This window comes from Triplophysa dalaica, chromosome 15 (assembly GCF_015846415.1).
Source record: "Triplophysa dalaica isolate WHDGS20190420 chromosome 15, ASM1584641v1, whole genome shotgun sequence".
NCBI lineage: Eukaryota > Metazoa > Chordata > Actinopteri > Cypriniformes > Nemacheilidae > Triplophysa > Triplophysa dalaica.
In genome coordinates, this window is record NC_079556.1 from 12,697,418 (window position 1) to 12,725,105 (window position 27,688).

A 27,688-nucleotide genomic window follows, 5' to 3' on the forward strand; every position below is an offset into this window, starting at 1 on the left:
CACCCACACCAGGAAAACAGATTAGTACCGATCAATATCACAGAATGCACCTCATGCTCCATTTCGGCTGGGATTTTGGGGACTTTCAGGGGTTGTGTAACCCGGGCGATGTCAAAGTGACATGAAAGCGTATGTCTGTGTTGTCCTCTGAAGATGGCCACAACAAAATTTGATGTGGGATTAAACCCCACTCGCACTTCTGCTTTGTGTTGATTCCTGGTGAGATATTGGACGCCAGCCACAACAACAGTGGATACTTGCAGCAAGATGGGTTTCTCACGCCGAGGTCTGTGTCATCATCATGTTCACATATCAAAGATCTCCATGCAGAGAAAGAGAGAAGCAGCATCGATGTGGAGTGAGCTCAGGCCAACGGTATTTGTATTGGCTAAAATGGGAAACTGGAGACCAGGCAGTAGGACTGCCAGAAACTTTTCCACTTAATCTCACAGGTCATTGCCGATGCAATGTGAGCTACATTGGCACGTTCTGGCCATGATTAATGTAACCAATGTGTTCCTGAATCATCTGTGAATTTTAAAATGATTCAAGTTCATTGAGCTTGCCCTATTTAACAGAACACAGCAAATCTCAGTCTCATTCCTAGACAGAAAGTGCCTCAGGTATTTTTATTGCAAGGGCAAAAAATAGCCCCTTTAGAGAATTGCTCTGTTATTGTAAGTGTTAACTAACATTTAATATATTGTATAATATTCTACGACTGTGTGGTAATGGGGTTAGACACTGTATTGAAAATTAATTGTTGTTCCTTTAGCTCAACTGGAAGTATGATGCCAACAAAGCAAGGTTGTGGGTTTGATTACAGGGGAATGTACATACAAAAAAAATATAAAACCTCAATACACTGTAAACCAGTTCGGATAAAAGCATGTAAATTAGAATTTATACTATGTATCTATGTGAGTTAGTGTATACACTTACTTAAATGCTCTATGTACTCATAGAATTATTGGGGCCAGTAGTGGATCCTATTAAAAAGTTCATTCCTGATGGTATTTCATAGAACTGTTTTACTAGAAGATAAATAAATGAATGTGCGCTTCGTTAATCCAAGAGAAACATACAAACAACCAAACAAAACATATAAACAAAGCCTTTAATACCATGAGCATCTCATTAAAACGATATACACAGTCTAAGAATGTTTGTACATGGATAAATAGAAAAACACAAACAAACAAAACATTCTTTTTTTAACCACGCAGCCATTTCTTAGCATTTACCAACCAAAGCAATGGCTGAAGCATTTTCCAGATATGCCACAATACCAGAACGATTAAAGTTAACTATGTGGATATAATTAAGAAAATATATTTGCTTGTTATTCTGAGGTGAACACACTCATGAATATTTATGCCATTACCACTGTCCTCTGATAGTCTTTGTGTGAGTTTTGATAAAGAATGAGTTCGAGGCATGAAATTTGTAATCTATTCCTAAATGTGTTTTCAGCCGCAATGTTGTGGTCCCTTCAACATTTCGTCACTGCGTTTAAATCTCTTTTCATTGCATTATTAGAAAATTCCAACTGCCGCCTCCCTCTTATCCAAGCGTAGAGTGAAAATAAAAGCCATTTGTATGTGAACATGCATGTTGGCCATGCTGGCTGAACAGTGCTAATGGTTTCATAATTTCAGAATAATGGCTTCGTGTCAGGCTGAGAATGCCATTAGCCAAGCGTGCTGTTGATGTGGGCATCTTTCGTCTTGTGTGGGGTTTGATTCTCCGAGGGAACTTTAGGTGTTTATTGTGCCGTGTGAAACCATTTTTATTGGTTTGGTTTGTGTTGATCTTTTTGTGGGTCTATGTCACTAACTGTGTAAACGCAGGTATTGTGCATAATAGTTTTTGGTACCACTTTACAATAAGGCCGTATTTGTTAACATTAGTAAATACGTATGCTAACGTGAGCTGACAACGAACAATATAGTCATCAACATGTTAGTTTATATCAATACAATTATTCATGTTAGTTCCCAGTGCATTACGAGTTACAACGTTTGAATATAAAAATGTATTTAACAACAAAGAAATTAACATTAAATTAACAAGAATACATTTTGTAGAAGTATATTAGCAAATGCATTAACTAACTGTTAACAAATACAACCTTATTATAAAGTGTTACCAGTAAATGAAGAGTTTATTTGCAAGAATATATAACTCCATTTTATCACAAAATCATGTTTTTATTCTATTTTATTGTGTCCGCTTTGATTTTGAGTTACTATTACTTCGCAATAACAACCCATCTAAAGTTTGATTGATATTAATTGAAATTAACAATACAACCATATGATTCTTGACAATTCTCGAAATTGTGCAAACTCAACATGCACGATAGGTTGAAATCATTCCTGGTATTATGAAAGCATGGAATATGTGAAGTTTAATAATTAAATGTAGAAATTGCCATAATTAAATATATATATTCAATACAATACAATATATATTTGCACAATAATTGTGAATACGAATTAGGATCATAAACAAGGAATGATGGACAGAAGATAGGGAAATGTGATCGGGAATGTCAAAAGGAAGAATCGAATCAGCATCTCCCACATGAGCGCAGCAGAGCTCAATGTGTTAAAACCCATGCATTCTAATCTTATCTATAGGTAAGACAGGGCTTTAAAGTGACTTGAGACGAAAAGGGGCCCACAGGAGGGTCATGAACGGAAAAGGTTAGAGAAAGATTACTGAGCCTGTTTTAATAACACACACATGCACGTATGCACGCGTACACGCGCACGCAATAACACTCAACACCCTTTGACCTGGTGTATGTTTATATACGTGTATGAGCCATAGACAGCCAAGAACGAAGTCCTATCATCTCTTGGTCCAATCCACAGCTGCCAGTCAACTTCAAAGCCCTAGCTGTTCTGTGTTTCTTAACCTCCAAACGCAGAGTCTTGTTACAGCTGTGAGTTGGCCACAGAGTGTGTAGTGTGCCGGACTCCTGATTAACCCCTGAGCCAGTGTCAGTCTCCACCGCCAGACGGATCCTCTTTCTCAGGGCTCGGACTTGTAACGGGAGCCCTTTCACACACTGGCCACTTCAAAGCTCAATGCCTGACAGGAATGTTAGCTTCAGAAGTTTAGGGAGGGGTGATGTGTGTGCATGCGTCAGGGATGGCCACTGCGTGGAGTGCGTGTGGAAAGAAAATAACCATGTTTGTGTGAGAGAATATATTTGACTTTCAGAAAGAGAGAGCGAGTGAAAAGGTCTCCGACTCTGTAAACTGCTTTCCCTATTTTCATTTACCGCGGAGAGAAATTGTTTTTAATCTAATTTGTCTGCAGAGCAAGGCCCTTGGGGTTGTTGCTACCATGAAGCTAGTTGTGCCAATGCATTAGAACCACAATTGACTACACTTTCAGCTTGACTTCAATATAAAGTAGTCAAGACCACCTTAACCGAGACAAAAACAAGCCCAAGACCAGAGTGTTTCGAGACCAAGTCAAGACCAAGGCAGGGCGAGACCGAGTCAAGACCAATAGCTAATCCAGAACTCCTTAAATTAATCTAAAAGAGCTAAAAAAAAAACAGGAAGTCCCAATATAAGAAACACTGTGGTGATTCATTAGGTGGAGTTGTATGTGTCTCTGGCAAATAAATATAAACATTAAGATGAAATAACATCTCATTCAACAATTTTTTCCTTTTTTTAGAACCCACTTAACAAATAAGAATATTCTGCCCAAAATGCAGAAAAACCCGTAAATACCCAACATATACTAATGAGGTTAACAGATCAAAACAGGCAATGCACCAGCAATTTAATATTTCTGCTTTTGTGGTCTTGACCGGTCTTACAGAGTCCTCTTAGTCTGAGACAGAGACCAAATGCAGTCGAGAGCGCATCAAATAATGAGTACTACACAACAAATATACATTAAAATTGTTACATGGCTCTCTGAAAGTACTTGATTCTGCAATAACTGGCTCATTATATATTATATTACATACTTAATTAATTTATCGTAAATCTATGTATGGTGCTGTCCATCATAATCATAAAACTGTCTATGTGGTAACTAATAGCTAAGCACTCCAGCGTAATTCCCCAGCAGGACAATGGGACAGGACAGATAACTGTGTTATGTAACCCGCAGCATGAGAGCACAAAACAGGTGAAAGCCTTCTCTCTTTCTTAATCCCTACTGAAGACTGGAGGTGACCTCTGCACTGACAGACTGGAGAAGAGCACATTTCAGACCCTCAGGATGGGAGCTAAGACCAGATCTTTGATCAAACCTCAGACTAAACCAAGATCAAGGCCTGCCAGTTCTTTTGTTCTTGTATGGTTTGAAGACCCTGTTAAATCCTAGATCTGCCTGAAATGTGAAGGGGTAATGGAGGTTTAACTGCCTCTACTTTTGCAGAACTTACTGATAAACTAAAATCTTTAATGGATCTCACAAAGGCTATACTGATTCACCTTTACAGTATATATCCTGTTGCAAACAATATGTGTTCACATTTAATGAATCAAGTTGAACTGAAGAGATGTGCAGCCCTAGTATCATTTCACTATTAATCAAAAATGTTGCGAATGCTACAACAACTCATAAATTAATATAAATTCATAGATAACATCAGAAAACCCTTGAACCATAAAACCCTAACAATGACATAACAACATACAGGGATGGGCAGTATTTCAAATACATGTATTTAAAATACGTATTTGAAATACAAAATAGTATTTTGTATTTTGTATTTTAAAGCCTTTGGAAAAATCTAATGTAATTTGTATTTAAATACATTTAAGATGAGTATTTTTGTATTTTCAAAATACTCAAAATACTTTGAGCCAGTCAACCTTTTTATTAGGGGGTTTTCGTGCATCAACCAACATAATTCAGGCCAGACACGCCCTTCCCCCAGCAATCATGCACGTGAGCTTCAGCTGTAGATACAACCCAGCATTGGATCTGCGACTTTTCTAGAATAATGTGAGGATTTCATGGTCAATTTTATTTGTGTTTAAAATATTAACGTTACTGCGTGTTAGGTATGGGTGATGTCATGACAACATCAACATGTCGTAGATTCGTAGCGATTATATAAATTGATTTAACTTTTTTTAAATAGTTTATAGAGCTATTGGGGTAAGTAAATATTTATGTTTACCTTTTAGTGGGCAGGAATAATTGGAACATGAGAGTGGAAAAAGAAACAAGTGTGAATGAATAATTGTGATTTGTTATTAAAAGGAAAGGAAATTCTAATTCTCACTTTTTGTGCACTCCGAGACGGAGAGTCACGTGTGACGCGGTAAGCGTTGGAATAAGCGCACAGTTGCCGCTTTGTCTTGTAGTTTTCTGCAGTTGAAGCCTTGTTTATACTTTACAATTCACATAAATACTCCGCGAAACTGTTTACTGCGCGCACTCATCATTAAACTGACGAGGCTTTTATTCTTGACGTCCTCTCCGTTGTATAAATCTGTGAAACGACGGGCAGCGACTCTGATAAATTCTTCTCCAAATCATCAAAAAGGAGCGATGAGAGAAAGTCATTTGTTTGCCGAATAATTTGTGAAACACTCCTCTCGTGATTAATGGATTTCTTCACATATAAATTGATTAGATTTTGGGTCATTTTTAGGTCATTATGTGAAAAAGGTTTTGAGTACACTTCTTAAACCCTCAGTAAAACCCAGTTAACTTCAAATTGTGACATTATAACAAAACATATCAATATATGATAACATTAAACACTAAATTGAAAAATACTGTCTTATACATTTTTAAATGCATTATTTTCTTTTAATTAACGATTGTATTAAACAAAATAATCTCCATCAGTTTAGTGTATTGATTGTGTGCATCTGTGATGACACTGATGAATGATACACAACACAAAATCTTTATCTTTCAGTAGAAAAAAAACAACTTTGGGCGAATAATGCCAAATTCTAATTTTATTTATTTTTTATTTTAGACAAAATTTCTATTTTTGTTACTGAGTTCGAAGTTATGATGGTGATAAAACATAATAAAATAAAAACATTTATAAAGTGTCTTTTTTTGTAGATGCGTATTTCCTACCGGGCAGGGGAAGGGAAGCGGTAAATAAAATGAAAACGAAAGTTTCTTAGCAGTTAAACACATCATGCTTTTGGCATTTAGAATAGGCCCAGAAAGATTTCAGCCTAATAGGGGTACCTGCACTGAATCACCAATTTCACATGTATTTTGAGTATTTTCAAAATACAAAATACTGTATTTGTATTTAAATACATTTTTCCACACAGTATTTTGTATTTGTATTTAAATACACTTTTCCACTCAGTATTTTGTATTTGTATTTTAAATACATTTACATGTATTTATGCCCATCCCTGACAACATACTATAAACACAGTACACCATATCAACTCCATAGCAACAACCTGACAACCAGCCACAGACCTTTAACATTGTGGTGGTGAATATATTGTGGTGGTTTCTTATAATGGCTTTTTGATACCCCTTTACCTACTCTCAGCTATCTTGAAGACATATTAAATTGCAGTCCACAGTTCCTTGCACAAAAAGTGCAAAATATGACCCAAAAAAATCCTGATTCAGGGTTAGGCTAAAATTGACAGTCAATATGCCTCTGTTAAGAAATGTCTTAATATGTGCACTTACAAACCGTCGGTTTACTATACATTTAGTTCAATCCACTTAGCTTCTGTTGTATTTTGCAAATGGGCATCTGCACCTGAAATGGTCAAAGGGCTTAAGGCCAGGGCATTGTAACACGCAACCGCTGCCAATTAAGCCCCAAGACTAACTGAGCTGTCGATCATTGCGGTCTTCCCTTTGTGAAGAGTAGACAATGAGCCGCTTCTGCTGCCTGAGAGCCAGGGAACCTGAACCAGGCAGAGGAAGCTCTCAAAGCCCAGCAAAACAAACTGCTGAGCTGGTCTATTTTCCCCTCCTCCTGAAAGACTATCCCAACCCTGCTTAAAAGTGAAGATGCCTAATCTTCCCCAAAGTCACACACGTACACAGAACTTGTCCTTCCTTCCTCCTGAAGATTTCCTTTCTTTGCTGTGTATGCATCTATCTGTTTCGAAATCTATCTACATGTCAGTCCATATCTATCTACAGTACATCCAAATCTATTCACACATCTATATTTCAATACATCCTTTATTTCTTATATCCCTAATGGTGTAACTGGAGACTATATGTTTAGGTGATAGCATAGAGTTAAAAGATATAATGTAATCATGCATTTGAATATTTTGCATATTTTTGAATTCCAGATTATAATAATTTAAGCAAAAAGCCAATTTTTGAACATTGAACAGCTACATAATCTCCTCAAGCAAAAACAAAACACATACTGTCCACTTAAATATGCATAAACAATCTGAAAAAGAGCAATAACCACACAGAACACAACATTTTGAATGAGGTTGTCATAAATCACTTAAAAAGTAAAGAATGTTACTTCTGTTAAAAAAAAGATAATTATAGGATCTCAACAAAATATAAAAATATTTATTCAGTATATAATACGGAGTCACCACAGTTGTATTGTAGAAGTTGCTGGGTATAATATATGATATTTTGGTGGGAATCAGATATAATTTCCTTTCTTGAGTGTTGCTATGGCGTCTGTTGTGCAAACTGTCCTTTACTTTATATTATCAACAGCACATCAAAAGGACTAGGACAAATTCAATTCCAAACCTCCATTACCCCAACCACATCTTTGTCTGTGTGCATGGCATCTCATTAGCTTGGCAAAAATGCCACCTTAACCTCCATTACAATGTGCCCCTGTAATTAATTACTTTTTAAGCTATCGAACCAAAAGCAATTAGGTTATAAGGGCTAGCTTGTTAGGTAAGACGAGCCCTGGTCCTTTATTAGTCGGCTGCTGAAATAATGTGGACGCGAACAGCATGCGACAGCGAGAGAAATTAAGATGCTATTTTACTTGTCAGCCACCGTTTATAATTGCAAAATGGTCTAATGATCTGTGGTTTAGGTATTTAGGATTTTTAAGCATAACATTGAGGGAATTTTACTGGAAGTCTAAAACATCAAGGACGCTACTTGTTTAAAATAAACTGTGGTGATATTACAGAGAATATTGATAAAAAGTAACATTATCCGCTATAATACCAAATTCATCACTGACGCAACAGGATAAAATATTATAACAACTACTGTGCATCCATGAATCCTGTACATTGACCGTAAAGGACAAAGTAGTTCTTTCAGCATGTGGAGTTTATTGCACTGGCCAGCAGAGGGTCATCATGAGGGTCAAGCATCACATTAGTCTCTGTCCACAGAGGACAAGCAGCAGAACACAAGACTAATGTTGCATTTCATAAAAAAGGTCACCCTTGAAAATAAATGTGTAACTTTAACTTAAGGAGCTTGGAAAGCAACAAAACAGAAATTTAAACCATGAACACACAGTGAAGCGATGTAGATAAATATTCATAACGCAATTATTGAGGTCATTTCTACGTAACCCTCACATATTTCTAAACAAATGAACACACAGGGAGTTGATTTATTTTCTCAGGGACAGCACGGTAATCGAAGAACGTACTTGCTTTGTTTTTCCTTAAATCTTGTTTGTTTGCACAGATGTCATATCACATTTTTGTTTATTTTAGGAATATTCTTATTTAGATGATGTCCCTTTTTGCCAATTTGTTACCTTTTCATTAACCTTTCACAACTAGAAGATACTCTCATTATTTTTTATTGTTGCCACACATATTTTTTATCATGTCACACCACATAATGTGTATTTTTTGTGTATATTATTTCATATCCTAATATTTCAACATGATCTCTTGGTTATTTAGTTCTCCTAAATCTGAACCTAAGGTCTGTAATGCTACAATAATCTGTCATCAGCAGTGATGTATAAAGTACCTAAAAGCAATACTTTAGTAAATGTACAAATATATTGACAGAAAATTACTTTGGTAGAAGTGAAAGTAACCTTTTATAATGTGTAAAAAGTCTTAAAGTAACAGATAAATGTTGTACTTAAGTATCAAAAGTACTTTTTACAATAAATCTAATTAAGTATTTAAAGTAAAATTGAAGCAAACGTGTTCGTATTTTTAGCATAAAGATCAAAAATGGTGCTTACATACAAATGTACAACTTTGAAAAAGCTCTGTCTCAAGCTCAGTGTTTTATCTAGAACAACATATTGCCAAATTGCTAAACTATCAAAATACAAGTTCAGAAACCACATCTTTACAACTTATAACTTTATAAAAACGATAGTTCCTCACTGGCTGCGAATCTGAAGCGCAAGTGAAGTTTTAATGGCTTTTTAACCAAAGCTTTCGCTCATAGCTCTCTCTCCCATGTTCGTGAAGCAATCGTGGGAGAAATGCGATGCACAAACTTGAACATTCGGATTGTACTTTTCTGGAACAGTGTTGTAAATAAAATGTAACCATTGTATCTCACGATACAATTTTAGATCTGGGCGGTCTTAGTCAAATCATCTTACGAAGTGACATACATTCGCCAGGGTGTGGTTACACAAGGTGTTTCAGGCAGGTCTGGGTTCGCATTCGCTTTGAGATAGAATGCATCTTTTGTTCCGACACTTTAATTTGAGCAATTTTAAGTGTCTAATACATGCATGGGAAACCAGATCTTTAAAACTTTATAAAAGGATAGTTCCCTCCCACCCCAATATTATCCCTCTAAGAGAACAACCTGGAACAAAATCAGGACAAACAAATTTGTCGGGCAATTACTTCTTTCCTTCCCTGCATTTCCCTTACATTAACAAGGCAGTCATTTGATCATTCAGTGAAACTGAAAAAAATATTCTGTTCATCTTTAAAAGCAGTAGCACATTAAAACCTTGTGTTGAAATTAATCGTAGAGAGCACCTTTTTGCATTGAACTTTAACCAATGATTAGTTCAGCATTGTCTATTTCAGTTCGTGTTCTATGCTTTTATTTTGTAGAACATGCTTAGGTGAAATGTATCGGAGTAAAAGTATACACTTTGTTCAGGAAATTTAGTGGAGTAAAAGTAAAAGTCTGCAGAAATATAAAGACTTAAGTAAAGTACAGATACTACCAAAAAAATGTTAAGTACTGTACTTAAGAATTTTTACTTTGTAATATTACAACACTGGTCATCAGTCTCATAATCATATAAATTTAAACCCACAAGACTCACTTTTCTCCATGAAACTAAAATGTTGAATATTGATGTTTTTTCCATACAATGAAAGTTTGTGAGGATAGATACCCTGCACTCCCAAACATTGGAACAGACGACTATTGTTCATTTAGATGACTTCTGCGGTGTGACAAGTGAGGTTTGGCATCACAGCCAACCGTGATGTAGGCCTACCATATTTAAAGGGGTCAAATAGCGCCAATACATGTTTTTCTGTGTCTTTTGTGTGTTATAAGTTTCCCATGCATGTATTAGACACTTAAAATTGCTAAAATTAAAGTGTCGGAACAAAAGATGCATTGTATCTCAAAGCGAATGCGAACCCAGACCTGCCTGAAACACCTCGTGTAACCACACTCTGGCAATGTACGTCACTTGTAACGTGATTTGACTAAGACCGCCCAAATCTAAACGCAAGTGAAGTGGGCGTATTTGTAAATCTCATTGTATCATCGCTGCAGCCATGTCGCGGAGACGCTGTGTGTTTCGTTGCGAAAAGAAAGCCTCTTTGTTTGCCCTGCCAAAAGATGAGACAACTAAACACGAATGGTTACATTTTATTTACAACACTTTTCCAGAAAAGTACAATCCGAATGTTCAAGTTTGTGCAGCGCATTTCACAGACGATTGCTTCACGAAGGTGGGAGAGAGATTAAGACCGGCTATGCATGAAAGCTTTGGTTAAAAAGTGGGGCCATTGCAACCATGAACGCTTAATTTTTGCAGTCTTTAAGTATATTTTCATTATAAAAGACTTTGTTACGGACTAATGCGAGTTGAGTTTGTTGTGTGCAAATGCAGACACACGCGCGACATGAAATAAGACAACATAAGTCCTAATATTCAGTGATAATATTCTAACTAGAGGAATGGCATCAAGGCATCGGCTTGATCATTTTAATTTTCCAGATCAGATTCGGGCTCAAATTGATACAATGAAGTACCGATGATATTTCATCACCTGTCAGTACAAACGCTCGGGAACATGATGTTCCGAATATGGTAAGGGGAGTTACATTTCCCTCACATTCTTGCAGTATTCGTCCAATCACTACGCACTGGTTAACTGGCCAATCATAGCACACCTCGTATTTCTGAGACATCATTTCATCGTTTCAGAGAGGCGGGACAAAGAGGAGATAAACATGCACAGTATGGAAAAAACTGTGTTTTTTAACCTTAAATCATGTATACACATTACATTACATCTAAAACAAACGTTAATATTCGTTTCAGCCGTGTCATTTGACCTCTTTAAATATATATAAATGTAAAAAATGTATTTTGGTCTATTCTTTAGAATAATATTCATGAACAATGGCAAAAGGTAAAATGTTCAACTTCAATGTTCCTCACACAAAGCTGTTACATGACATCCTGAAATATGTGTTTTGATGGTTTTATGGGTTTTTGGAGCTGAACGGCACACATCTCCATTCACTTTTATAATAACACAGACATTTTGTCCAACATCTCTATTTGTGTTACTTGTAAGGAAGTGGATTTGGCATAGGTAAATAAATATACAGGTAAATATATATGTATATTTTTTGGGTCTCTCCATGCCTTTGTTTAACCTTCACACATCCTTTGGTTGCTAAGCATAATTATAATGTGGCAACTGCTGGTGTTAAATATATGCAGAGTGATTTTGTTTGTTAACATTAAACTAATAAGACACAGGCTCACTTAGTCACCTGAGTAGAAACAATTAAACAATATCATTACGGTGTAAAATTTGAGCTGTCATCTAAATGGGTTTCATCTGCATTGACTGGTTCTGTGTTACGGTGTCAGATGCACACCTGTTCTGCTGACTGGCTTTGTGAGTGTGTGTGTGTGTGTGCGTGTTGGCTTCTGTTCAGTAGACTCAGGTCACCTCTATGTGGTTAACCTCTCTAGAGATTGATTGATCTATGTGGCTGTGCAGGAGTTCCTTCCTAACAATGTTGCTTCTCTATTTTTTAAGTTTGAAGACTACTTTTTAACCATTGCACTGTAATGATCGTCCTCCAGCTTCACAGTATCGATTTCTGCTGGAGGTATTGATTAACCATGATGATGAAAAAACTGGAGTGAAATGTGCTGCACGTAACATCCGCATCTAGCCGAGTTGTGAGCGGAAGCCTGCGCTCTGGTGTCTCTCCTGAGCGAAGCGTTAAATCTAAATCCCCAGTCTTATCAGCGAGGACGGTGGCAGGATCCTTTATAATTGACATTCCTGAGGCAGGCTTTGGAGGCTCGTGTTTAAAATGCACCCTGTGACTCTCTGCGGGTTCATCTTTTTCTTTTGCGATTTTGTTTTAGAATTCATTATTTGGCATGAAATGTAAAAGTCTCCTACATAAAATGGTGTGAAATGTCCCATGTCTGCAGGCACTCCAAAGACTGCTAAAACAATTTAAATGTGGTCTCCGCTCTGGCTGCCACATAGCCATTAAAACACACATCTGCGGGGATATAATTGCCTCATTACCTAAATGTGTACGAGTTTGCAATGAATATTATGTTTTTGAACGAATATCATTTCGATGTAAGTTCGCTGTTTACATAATAAAATACTCAGTATTGTGAAAGAAAACGTCTCAGAAAAAAATATTTGTGTTTCAATGTTTGTTTTCCACTTAAAAGATCTCAATTTATCCTTAAAACAAGATATGTCCAGTTATAATGCAAACCTGTGCAAGATAAAACCTCCTGATCTTACAGATCTTGCGAATCATACAAAAACGTATGATTATAACAAAAACGCTATACAAGCCCCTCCCTTAACCCCACCCCTTAACCTAAGGTCACGTGAAACCAAAAACCTACTCATCATTTCATTCTGGTAAATTTATGCTTAAAAAAACAATAGAGAACGTAAAATAAATTATTTAAACATTTCGGAAAACCAGTGTTTTAAGCTTCTCAGGTAGCCAAGTTGACCTTGTTTTTAAAGCTTTGAAGATTTGTTTCCCATCCTGGAAAACAAAGCAAAAGTACCAATTGAGAAAATATTTTTTTTGCAGTGAGAGAAAAAAGTTAGAAGAATTCTTTAGATAAATTTGTACAAAATGTTTTAAATAAGTCATGCTGTAAATAATTAATCTCAAAGCTCGGTTTATTAAAAGCTTTTGTATTTGTATTTTTTGTATTTTTTTTTTAGTTAATATAAAAAAGTGAAAAAATTTGGGTTAAAATAAACCCCATTATTAAACTAGAACTGGTAGGAACCAGTGTTGCCAACTTGGCGACTTTGTCGCTATATTGAGCGAGTTTTCAGACCCCTTTAGTGACTTATTTTTCAAAAAGCGACTAGCGACAAATCGATCTACTTTCTGAATGAGCCTTGGCGATTTAGCGAAACATTCTGCTTCACTTCTACTGCCCCAGGAGAGCGGGTTTCTGCATACCCAGCGCACCACCGCCTCTCTGTCTACTCTACAGTGTGAGCACCCGTCAGGGAGAATCAGCTGAAGACCGTTCTGACGCGTGATTAAGATTCACAGTCCCATATTTAAACAAGAACGAATCAATTATTGACCATGTTTGAGCATTTATGATTACGAAACGCGATGGAACTTCATGACTATTGACGTGTAAACATGACCACAGACGGATTTTAGCTGTTCAACGAAAATTATTGCTGGTGTGTAGGCCTAGTTTTAAGGGGTTACAATTTAAGTTGTTTTTGTTGTCTGCAACAGAAACACAAAAATAAGTAATTAAGTACCTATCTATTGTGTATTTGGGTGAATTGTTTTATATCAATATTTTTTACGACTGCTCAGAGAGTAGAGATGTGAAGCAGACCTTAAGCTCTTTGCTTGTCCGATACTACGTGATGACGTCGTGGATATGCAAATTAGCTTGTGACGTTATCTCGCGACATCTAGCGACTTTTCGGGCAGGCGTTAACTACTTTCCATTGAAAAGAGTTGACAACACTGGTAGTGACTTCTGCACATGAGAAGTAACATTTGAGATGATTGGATATCTTAGTTCCTTACACAAATCATTTGCGTGAGCAAAACATCTTTCCCATAAATTCACTTGCCTTAACAAAAGCTAAACGATTGTGAAACAGTTAGACGCTCATTAGCAGGTTTAAAGTGGATTATGAAAAGCGTTGCCGCACCTTGTATCTTAACAAACACATCAGGTAGCTTTGAGCTCCTAGAGTAATTTCATTGAAGCTGTTCTGCATGATGCTGACAGAGGGAAGATGTTTCTCCTTCTGACACAATAAACCCACAGACAAATGGTGCTGCGGGTGCAGTCGTGGGCTTGTATAATTCCCTGCTCAACCTTGCTTGCAATCGTATTATCCCGGACATGATGTTTAAAGTTATGAGAGAGCGCTGACCCTTCTGGGCACATGAGGTTTGGTTAGAGGAATTTGATGAAGGTACAGGAGCCTGTAATTAAAAGATATGTTATCGGCCTGTTTTTGTTATGGGTAGGCACTGGCCCAGATCCATCCTTGAGTTAATCCTATCCCAGGCTACTCTGAGGCCAGGGTCATGAGGTCACAAACTGCCTCTATGGCTGAACATCAGCTAGATTGCCAGAGAAAGCTACTGATATAGCTTTATTTACTATCTCTCTCTCCCTGGTGTCTGTACAAATAAACCTGCTGGATTTTACAGAATCACAGCTCTCTGTTAAGCATTGAGTTAAATTTCAGTTCAGTGTGTTTATCCATTAAAAGCTGAAAAAGCATTTTGTGACAGTGGACTGTGCCAGACGTATGGGTTGAGCACAAAAAAACATGTCAAAAGAGCTTGTAGCTTTTCTCCTTCTCGATCGCACAGTATCAATTTTCAAGTATCAACTTCTCAAAACCTCTTTAAATGGTCTACCATACACATCCATTGTATATACTTTTGTAGCATAACAAAGCTGAATAGCAGAAAAGCAGAGCTTAATGGCATAGCATAAAGAGAACTAACTTAATCAAGTATTGCAGCAATGGATTTCTTTAATGTGAAATCATATTTTATATTGAAGCAATAATATATTTTAATATAGGGAAAACCTGAAACATTTAGTTGCAATATATATAGAATGCAATGCTGTACGGTGTGGTACAAAGTATGTACTATTGTCCAGAAGTATGCAAAAAAAAAATGACCACACTATGTTGCAATGTTACATCAACAGGATACATCCATCCATTTGTCAGCCTGGAAAGAAACCTAGTATTTTTGCTTTCTTATCCAATTTGGGGTACAAATGCCCTGACTTTGTCCAAACAAATACATTACTTTTTTTGGTAAAGTTAGACACATTTATCCTGGGATAGAGTATTTCTGTGCACTGTGAACAGTATACACGCATGCTGCATGAGAAGTATGGACAGTAGTATGCTATTTAAACACATCCCTAAAATCTGAGTTGATCTTGTGTCAGTGCTAAATCAATCTGAGCCTTCTTTTCTCCATGTGAACTGGATTCAACTTTTTCCACTGATTGAAACAGTTGATCAGGCCACTCCTGTGAACTTCCCAGTGAAGTTTTCTGCATTTGTGCTCAAGTGAGTCCAGATGTTCGTCACACAGATTTAGCATTTGAGATGGCTGTTCCTGGTTAAAATAACATACGTGTCTTATATCAATGAGGAGAAGGTGAGGGTGTATCTCCTGTGTTCCTGCTTTATTGACATGGTGTTTGGGGTCAGTGGAACACTGCTTGAGGACATGCTGGCCTCATTGACTCAGTAGGATAGATAAAATCTCACTCAAACCTGGATAATTAATTTTACAGTTTAAGTGAAATTATATTCAAACCTTACTCATTTTAATATATTTTAAGCAATAATGTGACAGATGTGCATAACTAAAGCCCCTTACCTGTGATTACATTTACAAAGTCCCAAGTGCCTTATTGCTTTTAGAAAATGCTTGTATATGGATAGAATCAGACACACAATGTTGCAAAAACCAGCATACAACGCATTCAAGTCATACATTTAATCAGACTACACTTATGTTGGACATTAAACATGAGAAATTTTGGCTTCATGCTCCACAAATGTATGTTGAAAAACATAACAAACCATAAAACAGATTTACCGATCAAAACAAGACAGAGAATTCTTTAAAAAGAACAAGAAGTTCTGACAGATCTATCAAACATCCATGGCAGTGTTCAGGAACTGTTTGCCTTTTGTCAATACAAGCAGTCATCAAATCTGAACATTCCATATTGTTCCAGCAAAACCTTAAAGTTATTTCAATCACTGCAGCCGTTATGCTTCACAGAAAACATATTTCCAGAAATCATCTCCAGAAAGATTACATGACTCTGGATTTTATGTCAGCATTAGTTTTCTTCTGCTATATTGGTGCATTATGCTGGCTTGTCCAGACATCAAAATTGATTTAGTCGGTCTGGAAATAAAGGCATTGCAATGACATGTAGCAGTGCTTTCTTTGAGCAAACTCTTCTGAAATGCACTGGAATAAAGCAGAAACAGTACCATGAACAACTACAATCAAGTCAGTTGGATGAGTCTGATGAAAGAACAATTTTCTTTGAGTTTTGTGTTGAGGCAACTGCATCCCACCACACACCCTCATATTCAACAGAAGGTAGTATTTCTGATGCTGGCAAAGCTCCAGCCAGAAACATCAGACCTACACTGACTTCAGTGCATTTTCTTTTCTAATTTACTCAGGTTGTCCACAATCAGATAGCACGTGTCCATAAAGCAACTGTAAACAGACATGGCTAATAATTCTTCTGTGATATTTATGAATTCCAAGATATGCGTTTCCACCTTAACATATAGTATATAAAAAACGGTATAGTATTTTTAATAAAAAAATAGTTTTTTTTACCTTTGTTAATTAAATGAATAATAAATGTTTTAAAAAAAATGAACAGGTATACTTTTGTAAAAGTGTTTTCAGGAATTTTACAATAAGTAGATTACAACCTCAATACAGTATTAAAGGCCCTGTTTTTTTATCTGTTTTCGAAGCTTTGATATCATTTTTACGACGGCGTTTTAGTGCCACGTTAAAAATAAAATAAATCCAAAATTTCGAGAATAAAGTCAAAATGTTACGAGAATAAATTCAAAATGTTACGAGAATAAAGTCGAAATGTTACAAGAATAAAGTCGAAATGTTATGAGAATAAAGTCGAAATGTTACGAGAATAAAGTCGAAATGTAACGAGAATTAAGGTCGAAAAGTTACGAGAATAAAGTCGAAATGTTACGAGAATTAAGTCGAAATGTAACAAGAATAAAGTTGAAATGTTACGAGAATAAAGTCAAAATGTTGCGAGAATAAAGTCGAAATGTTACGAGAATAAAGTCGAATAAAGTTTAACTTTTTTTTCACTGGATCCATGCATTTACAAAAGGGAAGAAAGCAAGGTTTGTAAAAGTCTTAAGAATGCGAGGGCATAGAGAAGGAGAACATGCGTGGCAGGTTTTAGGCCAAGTTGAAAGAGGATCATCTCTCGGCAGGGTTTACAGGAGAGTGAATAATCTGCTTTGCACACTTCCAAATAATTACAGTAATATGAAGATAATTACAATGGAGGCAGGGTAGCTTCATCACAGCCATCCTTGCCTCTCTGATGTAATTTAATTTATGTTTCCTATGAAAATAATCACTCACACAGATTACATAAAGGAAAGATGACATGGTTGTAATTGTGTTCCATTCATTTGCAGTAGAGTTATGGGGTTTCAATGTGTAGGAACCCAATTTCCCTTTAAGAAAAAGTCAATGGTTTTTATATAAGCAATTAGATGATGTAACTCAAAAGCTGGTTAGTAGAAAACATTTTGTGTCTTTGTGTTGTAATGAATGCCAGCAATCATGCAATGCACTGAGAATAAATGCTGCAGTTTTAGATTATGCATTCACAAACAAATCTATGTGCAATACATTATTATTCTCTCACCAAGTTAGGTTGAGTGTGATTTAGTTATATTTAAAAAAAAGATTAAAAGTAATTACAATGAGCTGTGTAGAAAACACAACACAACAAACAACCAATAAATAAATCAAAAACATTTGTACAGTGTTTACTGCTTGCAATGTAGATCATTTTACCCTGCTTATCCCCATGAAAACAATACATACACAGAATACGACTGGAAATAATTGGATTTTAATGTGAGTTTTTGAGGAGGCTAATACGATTATCTCATTTGAAGTGAGTTTGGCTGGCAGTCTACAGGGAAAAGCTCCAAAAGAAAGACGAGCAGTAAAGCCGGGCACTCCGGGCATAAACCTTCCACTGCTTTACATACTTATGTCTGTTTCCCTTTCTCTCAGTGGCTGTCATTCTACCCCATTCCCCCCCGGCTCACTGCCCCCATGGAGGTAGTGGCGGCATCAGCAATCTTGCCCCCCTTATAGCTCATTCTCACATGGGGGCGATGGAGCGCTGCCCTCCCATTATCTTGAGGTCTCCGGGTTGGAATAAAACCCTTAGGGCAAGCAGCTGTCAATTAGCGATAACTCTGGCCACCGATGGACTCCTTAATCAGGCCACCATCACCTAGCAACCGGCCCCCGGAACACCTCGCGGTGGATCCCTGATGTAAAGCGCAAAACTGTAGGCTTTAACAAGGAAAGGCCGTCACAACCCCCATCACCGTGACCCTGAATACTGCATTTCAAAAGTTGAGTCTCAAGAACAAGCTGCTTGGCACAAATCATTATGAGATAGGATTGTCTGTTTAAAAACAAAACAAAATAAAAAAATAAAACAAAAGGAAAGGAAAATAGATTCATTTTCAATATCTTAAAGATATCTCATTCAAGATACTGTACGTTTATCAAAGATGAAAATTGCAAAGGCCCTTATAACTTGTTTCTGAAGAAAATGTGAAGTGTCACCGACTGGACCAAAGCAGTGCACTTCAAATTCTCAACTTCAAATAAAGAAATAATTAAATAAAGTACTGTATAAGCAACTGCTATAAGTATTTTCTTTTTCCAGTGAAAGGCCTTCTCAAAATACTGAGCAACTGCATTACACATTTATATCATAATTACTGTGATTTTTAACATATGCTCATATTTATAAAACACTGAATCAAATAGTTGTGATTAAAATAATGCACATCGTATTGCAAAAAGAACACATGCACTATACTCTCCAGTTTACATATAAAAAACAGCAAGCACATCCTCTTTACGTACCATAGTGCTAAATCGTAACAGAAAGTACACATCCTTAACAAGTGGCCGTTCATCTCAGAAACATCCGATTATTATTGGAGGCCCCCCGGCATTTCCTGCATTAATAAGCTGCGAGTATGAGTGCGTATAAAAGATATCACAGCCTGATGGAGTGGCTTCATGTGACGCCATGAAGGGTGATAAATCTCTGTCGCTTTTTATTAAAGATGGCCTGTGCAAACAGTTAGCTCATATTCAGCTCATGAAGACAGCGAGCGGAGGGTAAAAAGAGGAGATCTGTGCGTGCTGTTCGCCATACGCTCCACCATGATGTCATTAGCCTCTGTGTGAATGTGTGTGAGTGTGTGTCTCAGTGTGCACTGTATGATGCTGGGGGTCGACGTCTGCTGGGTTTAGATCCAGAGAGAGAATCTTATTAGCCTCCGTGAAATCCTTGTGCTTGCTTTTAATATGAGTCTGCATTTTAAGCACCAGCCCACCAAACATATTGTACCCCCAGGGCTTTCTGATTCAGAATCAGTAATGTTTTGAATTCAGATTTCTGTCATGTCAAGTGTGCTTGTTAAACTTTTTATAGAATATAAAAATATGTCGGCCAAGTTGAACCTCAAAAATTCATTTACACATTTACTTTTTACAATCATTAAATATAATAACAGTAACTTTCTTTCACATTTTGTATCTTTATCTACGTTATTATGTCATGCTATTGGCCTGTTCAGGATAATTGCAGACATCTTTGGTTATTTATTCATCTGGCCAATTTACATCTATATCATTAATCATTTTGTTTAAAAGACATGGCTGTATATCACAGATACTAAGGGTTTGTGTCCACAAAAGCTTTTTTTTCCTGTGGCCAGCATATATTTTATATTGTGTTTTTAAATAAAGCAGCAGGTGGTGAGGAACTAAGCATATTTTTACAGGTCAATGAGGGTTGAAAATGTCTTGGTTACGGATGTAACCTCAGTTCCCTTTCTGTTGGTCTCTCGACGTTGTGTTGAACCAACAGATGGTGTTCACCCTTGAGAACCTATCAACTTCGACTAGCTTAGAAAAGGCCAATGAAATTGGCAAATGAAACTTGTGTGCTGGACTGCGCCCCCAGGTATAAAAGTGATACGGCGTGCTACATTCATGCAATTCAGGCAGCATGCATTTGTGGCAAGAATTACACAACGTCTCGTTCCCTCCATCAGGGAACTGAAGTTACATCCGTAAGCATGACGATCCCTTTCTTTCGGTCTCTCGACGTTGTGTCGAACCGACAGATGGGGCACTATTGAAAACACCGCAGCGCTGTGCCATATCACAATCTCTAGCGGAGCAATGGTGACTGGCCTGGGCGTGTCAGATGTGAGCGCTTTCGCTGAATTGTAACCTTCCAGTGGTTAGGTAGGTAGGGAGTCCCAGACCTTTTTAAAAAGGCGGGAAGCATCTTCCTTTGGCCGTAAGGGCACTGGGTTAGTGCTACTTCCTCAAATAGGGAATGCATAACAGAGACCTTCCTACAATTGGGAGGAGTTAGTGGAGACACCAGCATGGTCTCACCATCAGGGGAGAGCTCTTGGGAAAAATATGCGGACTGAAGTAGTTAACCGCAAGGTGGAGGTCCACCTATATAAGGTCATGGGTTACCAAGGTGGGAACCAATCATGAGGATACATCAGACGAAGACTGACCGAATGGGGGAGTTACAAAGTCTGGTAGCACTAAGTCCAGTTAGAGCTATATTTACATATATGTGGATAACTCAAAAGGTACCCAGCCTAAGGGGCAGGGCTGCTCTGCCCAGCCCGCCCCCAGGAAGTGCTTGCTTAGTGATGGATGGAATGCCTGTTCTTCACCTCGTGTGGGGAAGAAGGGAGGCTTAGTAGCACACTGACCCACCTATGGGAAGGGGGGGAAGGTGCTTTTGCAGGCATACACCCTACCGGCTGCCGGTCCTACATGTTTCCCTGCAAGACGCGGGCTGAGACCAGTTCTACGCTGAGTTTGTAAAACCTTGTGAAGGTGTTGGGCATAGCCCAAACCGCAGCTCTGCAGATGTCTGCCAGAGAGGCGCCCTGAGCCAGTGCCCATGGGGAGCCTATACCCCGGGTGGAGTGAGCTCACACTGCTAGTGGGCAAGGGCGATCTTGGGATCGGTATACGCCTTCGTGACTGCGTCCACAATCCAGTGTGCTACTCTCTGTTTATTATTCTTATTATGATATTCTATATTATAGCAATCAAAGCGATAATGCTAAAAAACATTTTCGAAACGCTGTGAAGCCCCAAAGAATGTGTTAAAAAATATTATCTTTAATTTAATTAATCTTTGCCTAAATGAGTCACACCACAGAACTTTATATTACTGTTTAATTATGACCAATATCTTGACTCACAAAAGAGAAACTAAAATAAATAAATACAACATGTCTGATGACATGTAGGAGGAAAATATATATACAGTATACGTATATATATATATATTTTTTTTTGTGATTTAAAGAGATTTTGGTAATATAGTAAACTTCTGCTAACTGTTGTTGATTTGTGTAAATGTATACACTATAAAGACTACACACATGCAGAACCTACCCTTCAAATAATTTTACAGTTCTTTGTGTTTGACCGGTTGGTTGGTCTGCAGGAGCAGAGTAAGACAGCCTTTACAATTATAAATGGCCAGCACCTTTTTTCATTCAATCTCTTTCTCTGTCCTTCATGCTCTCCCTCTCTCCCCTTCTGAACTGATGTGGGTTCATGTCCTTATGCAGCAGGATGCTTGGCTGACCACAGCTGTGTGTCTGAGCCACCCAGTCGAGACAGCCTCATCTCTTTCTCTGCATGCATAGTGCATATCTGTACCTCAGAACAACAGTCAAGCAGGACACTGGAACTTAACTTGGCCACTCAATGCTCTGAACTAACATTAAGTTAAATGAGAACTTTAACGATAGTGTAATACTATATAAAATATAAAAGTCTGAGGAATTGTAATAGTCTTTCACATGAAATGTATTCATTCATTATTTGAGCAGACAGCACGCTTGTCTGCTTGTCGGTCGACACGAGCCTTCTATGGTTACAAATGAAAACCCGCCGTGCGCATAATATTCCAGAATAGGCAGATTTAAATGACAGATTTTAATATAAATGAGAGGTGGGAGAAAGCAAATAGCAAAATCAGCGGATAAGGGAATGGAATTATAATGCCAGGCTTTACGCTCTGCTGTCTAATATGTTTTATTCAACAGTTAGTTGTGGTCCTTTAATTTGATTGTCAAAGCAGTGTTTCATGAGTGCTGATATTTACTATAATAAAACTTGGACGTTTCGCTTTCTGACATTCCAAACCAGAGTTTTGTAATTATGGCTTTCTTTGTTGTCTAGGAAAGAACATATCGTCCAACTGGCCCAATTCTGTGTAATGCAGAATTTAAACTACAAAATATTTTTGTCTGTTACGATAGTCACTTAGTCATATTATGCAATTCTTTCTCACAAATTTGTGTCATGGAACATGTTAGATAAAACATAGCTGCTCAACCAATTATATAATTCCGTTCTCAAAGACTCAAAGGCAGATCTATCAACTGACTTCTGAAAACAAAAATAAAGCAAAGGTGATTTACTAGCTTAATGCTAATTCCAGTACTCACTGTAGCTGCTTCTGTATTCACTCAGTCCTTTACTCATTCACTATTCCCTACATTGAGAAGTGAATGCTAAATAGTCCAATATGGGGTGAAGAAGTAAATGAAAATGAGTGAACGATTTCGGACACTGGCGTTAATATATCCTGCGCCCGAGAGTACTCTCACGTTCATTCCTCATAACGCTTATTTTATGGCAATTTATTAGCTTAATGCTAATTCCAGAACTCAATATAGCTGCTTTTGTATTCACTCTTTCACTCATTCGCTATTCCCTATATAGCGAATGCTAAATGGTTCAGTATGGGGAAGGGAATGAAAATGAGTGAACGATTTTCGAAACTGACGTAATATGTACTGCGTCTGACAGTACTGTCAAGGACATTCATTACAATGCTTATATTATGGCTTTATGGATTGTCTTGTAAAATGGTAACGTTTATTATATTAGTTTAATATAAAGAGAACAAAACAAATGTTTTGAACCCATTGTGGAAGAGCAAAAAACTACATGCTAGTCCTTCTAAAGGAGTTAAAACTACAAGAAATCAAAACGTGCGACTTCAACTTAACCTATCCGTCCAACGCATAAATAGATAAACCAAAACAAGACCACACAACAAATGACAAACCCTAGATTTTTTATAAAGTAAGAACATAGCAACACAGCAAATCTTCTACCTTTCTGGAATAGAATAGAAAAGAAAAGCAAGCAAGAGCTGCAGATAAAGCACTCGTGTGCAGGTGACTGACAGGACATGGTCGCAGAGGAGTCAAGGCGGTGTCCCCCCACACACACACAAACTAAACTGATACATATGTAGCATCTTCAAAGTGCTCAGACTCCCTGTTATCACCCACGTTTGCTTTGATCTCAGGGAGGGCGAGAGAAAATAATGACGTGTTTCTCCTAACCGTCTCACGGTGAATCAAAGGTGAAATTGGGCAGTGGAAGGGGATGGCAAATGAAGGTAGCTGTTAAGCATTAGATGGGAAGGTGACAAAGTATACATGGAGAAAACATAAGTAAAGCAAATGGAAGGAATGCTCCAGGTGCAAAAGTAATGACATGCTCTGATAATTATTGTAATGTATGAGTCCTATACTAATATGATATACACCAGATAAGCTCTGAAAAACTCTGCCAATGGGAGCAGAGGCTCTTCAAGAATTCAAGCTCAGTTTAGTGTGTTGCTGTGTTATGAAACTGAAATAATTCATAATGCAAGAAGTTCAAAGGACAGATTATGAACTGGAGCCAGACAGGGTCAGTGCTCTGTCGATACTGAAATATGATTATCATTTGAATGTGTCTTTTATAACCAGTTATTTCAGGTCAACTACTGTCATGTCAGATCAACAGTTTTTAAAGCATCTCACTAAACAAGTTAGATAAAATGTCAATGGTCAAGTTCAGATAGTATGGGAATATGGTTTTCGTTTTTGTATTTGAGCTCTTAATACTATTGCATTCATACATAGTTGACTACTGTGTAGCACTACACATTAAGGGATAAAAAAAGTTTTATAACTGGAAATCACTGTCAGTGTGCCTTTATATCTGGACGTTATAACGCTTTGAGGAATAAGACAGAAAAACTAGTTCTAAATTTACATGACGGCTCTGGGTTGCTGTGGTCTGGAACACAAGATAATACCACAAATATCCAATTAGTGACATCCAGCTGTTCAGTTGTAAAACGCCAAGATAACCAACCTGCCCAATCAATCACTGGAATACTAAGATAGTATTACAGTGGGTTGGAAATGACTGCTGCCCAAGTATTCAGACCGACCGTCTGTTTGTTTTGCTATAGCATTATAGTACATCTCCATACGCTAGAAATGCAAATACAAAAGAAAGGAACATGCCAAAATATAATGAATATAACCCCCAGCACAAAATCTAAATCACAGGTTTGAATCCCAGGTATTGCACATATTCATATATGTAGTTTACGCTGTAAATTGTTTTGTACTTTATATACAGCCCCCCAAAAAAAATCTACATGTGTTGTGGCAATTCTCATCCAAATGTCTGTTGAATTTCAACAAAATCAATCCTCAAGAGGGACATAAAGTCATCCAACAGCAATGTGATAGAACGACAGCAAGTTAAGACACATAAAAATGTGTATCTACATGTACAATATTGCTTAAAACGGAATATGAACTTTTTTGCTGAATTTCAGGTCTGAAGAAATACAGATAATCTTTTCCGATAAGTTTCTGTAAATTTTCCCCAAATAACTGCAAAGAGAACCAATGTTTTTATTTGAAATCTGCAAATGTTTTTATAGTTTTCAGAGGTTACTATTATTCTAAAATGTGGACAAAATATTAATAAAGGTATTAATAAATGATCCTTTATGTACTGTATACTGTGTTCTGTGCATTCTTAATAAAGCATTGCAGTAGGGGTTAAATTGGCAGCTGTATGTTTGCACAGACTAACAATGTTTATGCTTTAATTCAAGGTTTCCATCCTGGCTGGATTTCAATAATAATAGTTTTGTGGACATACTCCATTTAAAGAAACACAATACAGTGTAATCCTATGTTAATATAAACCACTTATGCGTTCCCAGATTAAATTTAAGCATCCACCCCGGTAATCCATAACGAAATACACTGCAAAATGTTTTAAGATGAAGATGCATCATTTTTGCAACCAATTTTTTAACCCAGTTCTACATGACATTTTAAGCAGCATGACCTAAAATAAATCATATGGCAGCATTATAAAAGATGGGGTGGGTTCATTCATACAGTCAGTTTAACTTTGGCCAGAAACAATGGCCAACATCAACAATGCACCACCCTTAAAAACTAACTTAACTTCACATACTACTTCAAACTCAAAAGCAAACCACAGACCCAGACCGACCCAATGTCCTGGAACATTCCAAGCAGCAGGGGTTTGTGTTTTGACGCATAAAATCAATATGAGAAAGAAAAGTGTTTCAGCAGCAGCACAAAGATTAAATGAAAACACTTCAAGAGCCCGCACAGTCTGACGCAGATGACAACAGGATCGATTGGCCTGAGTACCTGAAAACTTTTACAGAACTCATAGAGTCTGAGCCTATTTGATTCTGTCTGAGACTGTCTGACTGAGTTTCTTTTTGAGTTTGAGTCTCTGAGATAAACTGCAGTATTGGGATAGAATTTTTTTGATTTACTACCTACATAAAATAATTATGCTTTAACAGAAAATTGCATTTGTTGTCAAGGTCAATTCTCTATGGAAACCCAATTTTAACATAATGTGATATTCAGTGAGAAAAAACTTGCAATACAAAACCAGCCTAACTGGGAATCCATTGAGCTTAAGAAGTCTTTACCGGTAAACCATCAGGCTTGTCCTCAAGAGACCTTGAGAAACCAGCTATGCCATCACAGAGCACAAAAGTACAACATTTACTCCTACTTAGCAGACTCTATGTTCTCAGCAGATGCTATATTACCGAAGTGAAAGAAAGTAGACCTACCACATAAGAGGTAATTTACCAGAGAATGTAGCTGGGAGTACTCGTTGAGGGGCAAAGGTTAGACCACGAGAGCCAGACACAAATCAATAAAAATCCCACAACAGTCGCAAACACAACTGTTTTGCCGAAAGTGAGATGAGTTTCTAGATGAGCCGTGTTAACAAACATTTCAAAGGCCTGTTGTGAGGATTCACTTGAATGCAAAATCTAAAAAAGTGATATTTTTGTGGCTCTAGACTGTTAACTGCACTACAGCCGGATTTAAAACGTAAATAATTGAATAAAAAGCAACCTCTAGTTGAACACTTTACTTTCACATTGCATATTATTTAAAAAAAGGACATTCACATTATTCCAAAATTGAAAATGAATGATTGGCGTTTTTTAAGGCCACAGTGTCCTAAACTTAACTGCACAGAGCCAATGTCAATGGACACAGTCATCAACACAGTCCATAATAGAGAAACAGAACCGTCAAATACAGGAGGTCACAGTCTGTCTGAGGACAAAGTAGCCATAAAGACTGACAGTGGAACTGAGAGAGAGAGAGAGAGAGAGAGAGAGAGAGAGAGAGAGAATCTAATGTTCATAACATTATATCATTATATCCCTTTATTCTGCTACTTAAATATATATCATATTATATTTTGTAAATCTTTGTTTAAACTATACTATATTTCTGAAATATATTTACATATATTATAAACCACTTTAATGTCGCACTACATACACCACACTTTATTTCCTCTTCTTTATTACTATAATTATCTTTCTTTTCATTTGTAGTTGCACTATTTGTACGCAGCCCAGCTGCAAATGCTTTGGCAATGCGAATGTACATTTTGTCATGCCAATAAAGCACACTTAAATTGAAATTGAGAAAGAGAGAGGGGCTTCTTTTAAACTCAATGTCCTCACTTTGTCAAAAAACTGTGTCATTCCCATCATCCATTTCCTTCTGTCTCACACACACAAAACCGTCCAAGCGCATATTACGTTCACTTCATCAGGCAGACGGCAAGTAGTGTCCTCATCCGAATGTCAAGCTCACGTCCAGGAACAAGACAATGTGAGCCCTGAATTTATTATTTAATTTAGCATTACCTAGAATTGCCTTTCTTTGAACAAGTTCCTAAATAGAAGACTGTTCTGAACTCAGTCACTGCAATGCATTATGGACTA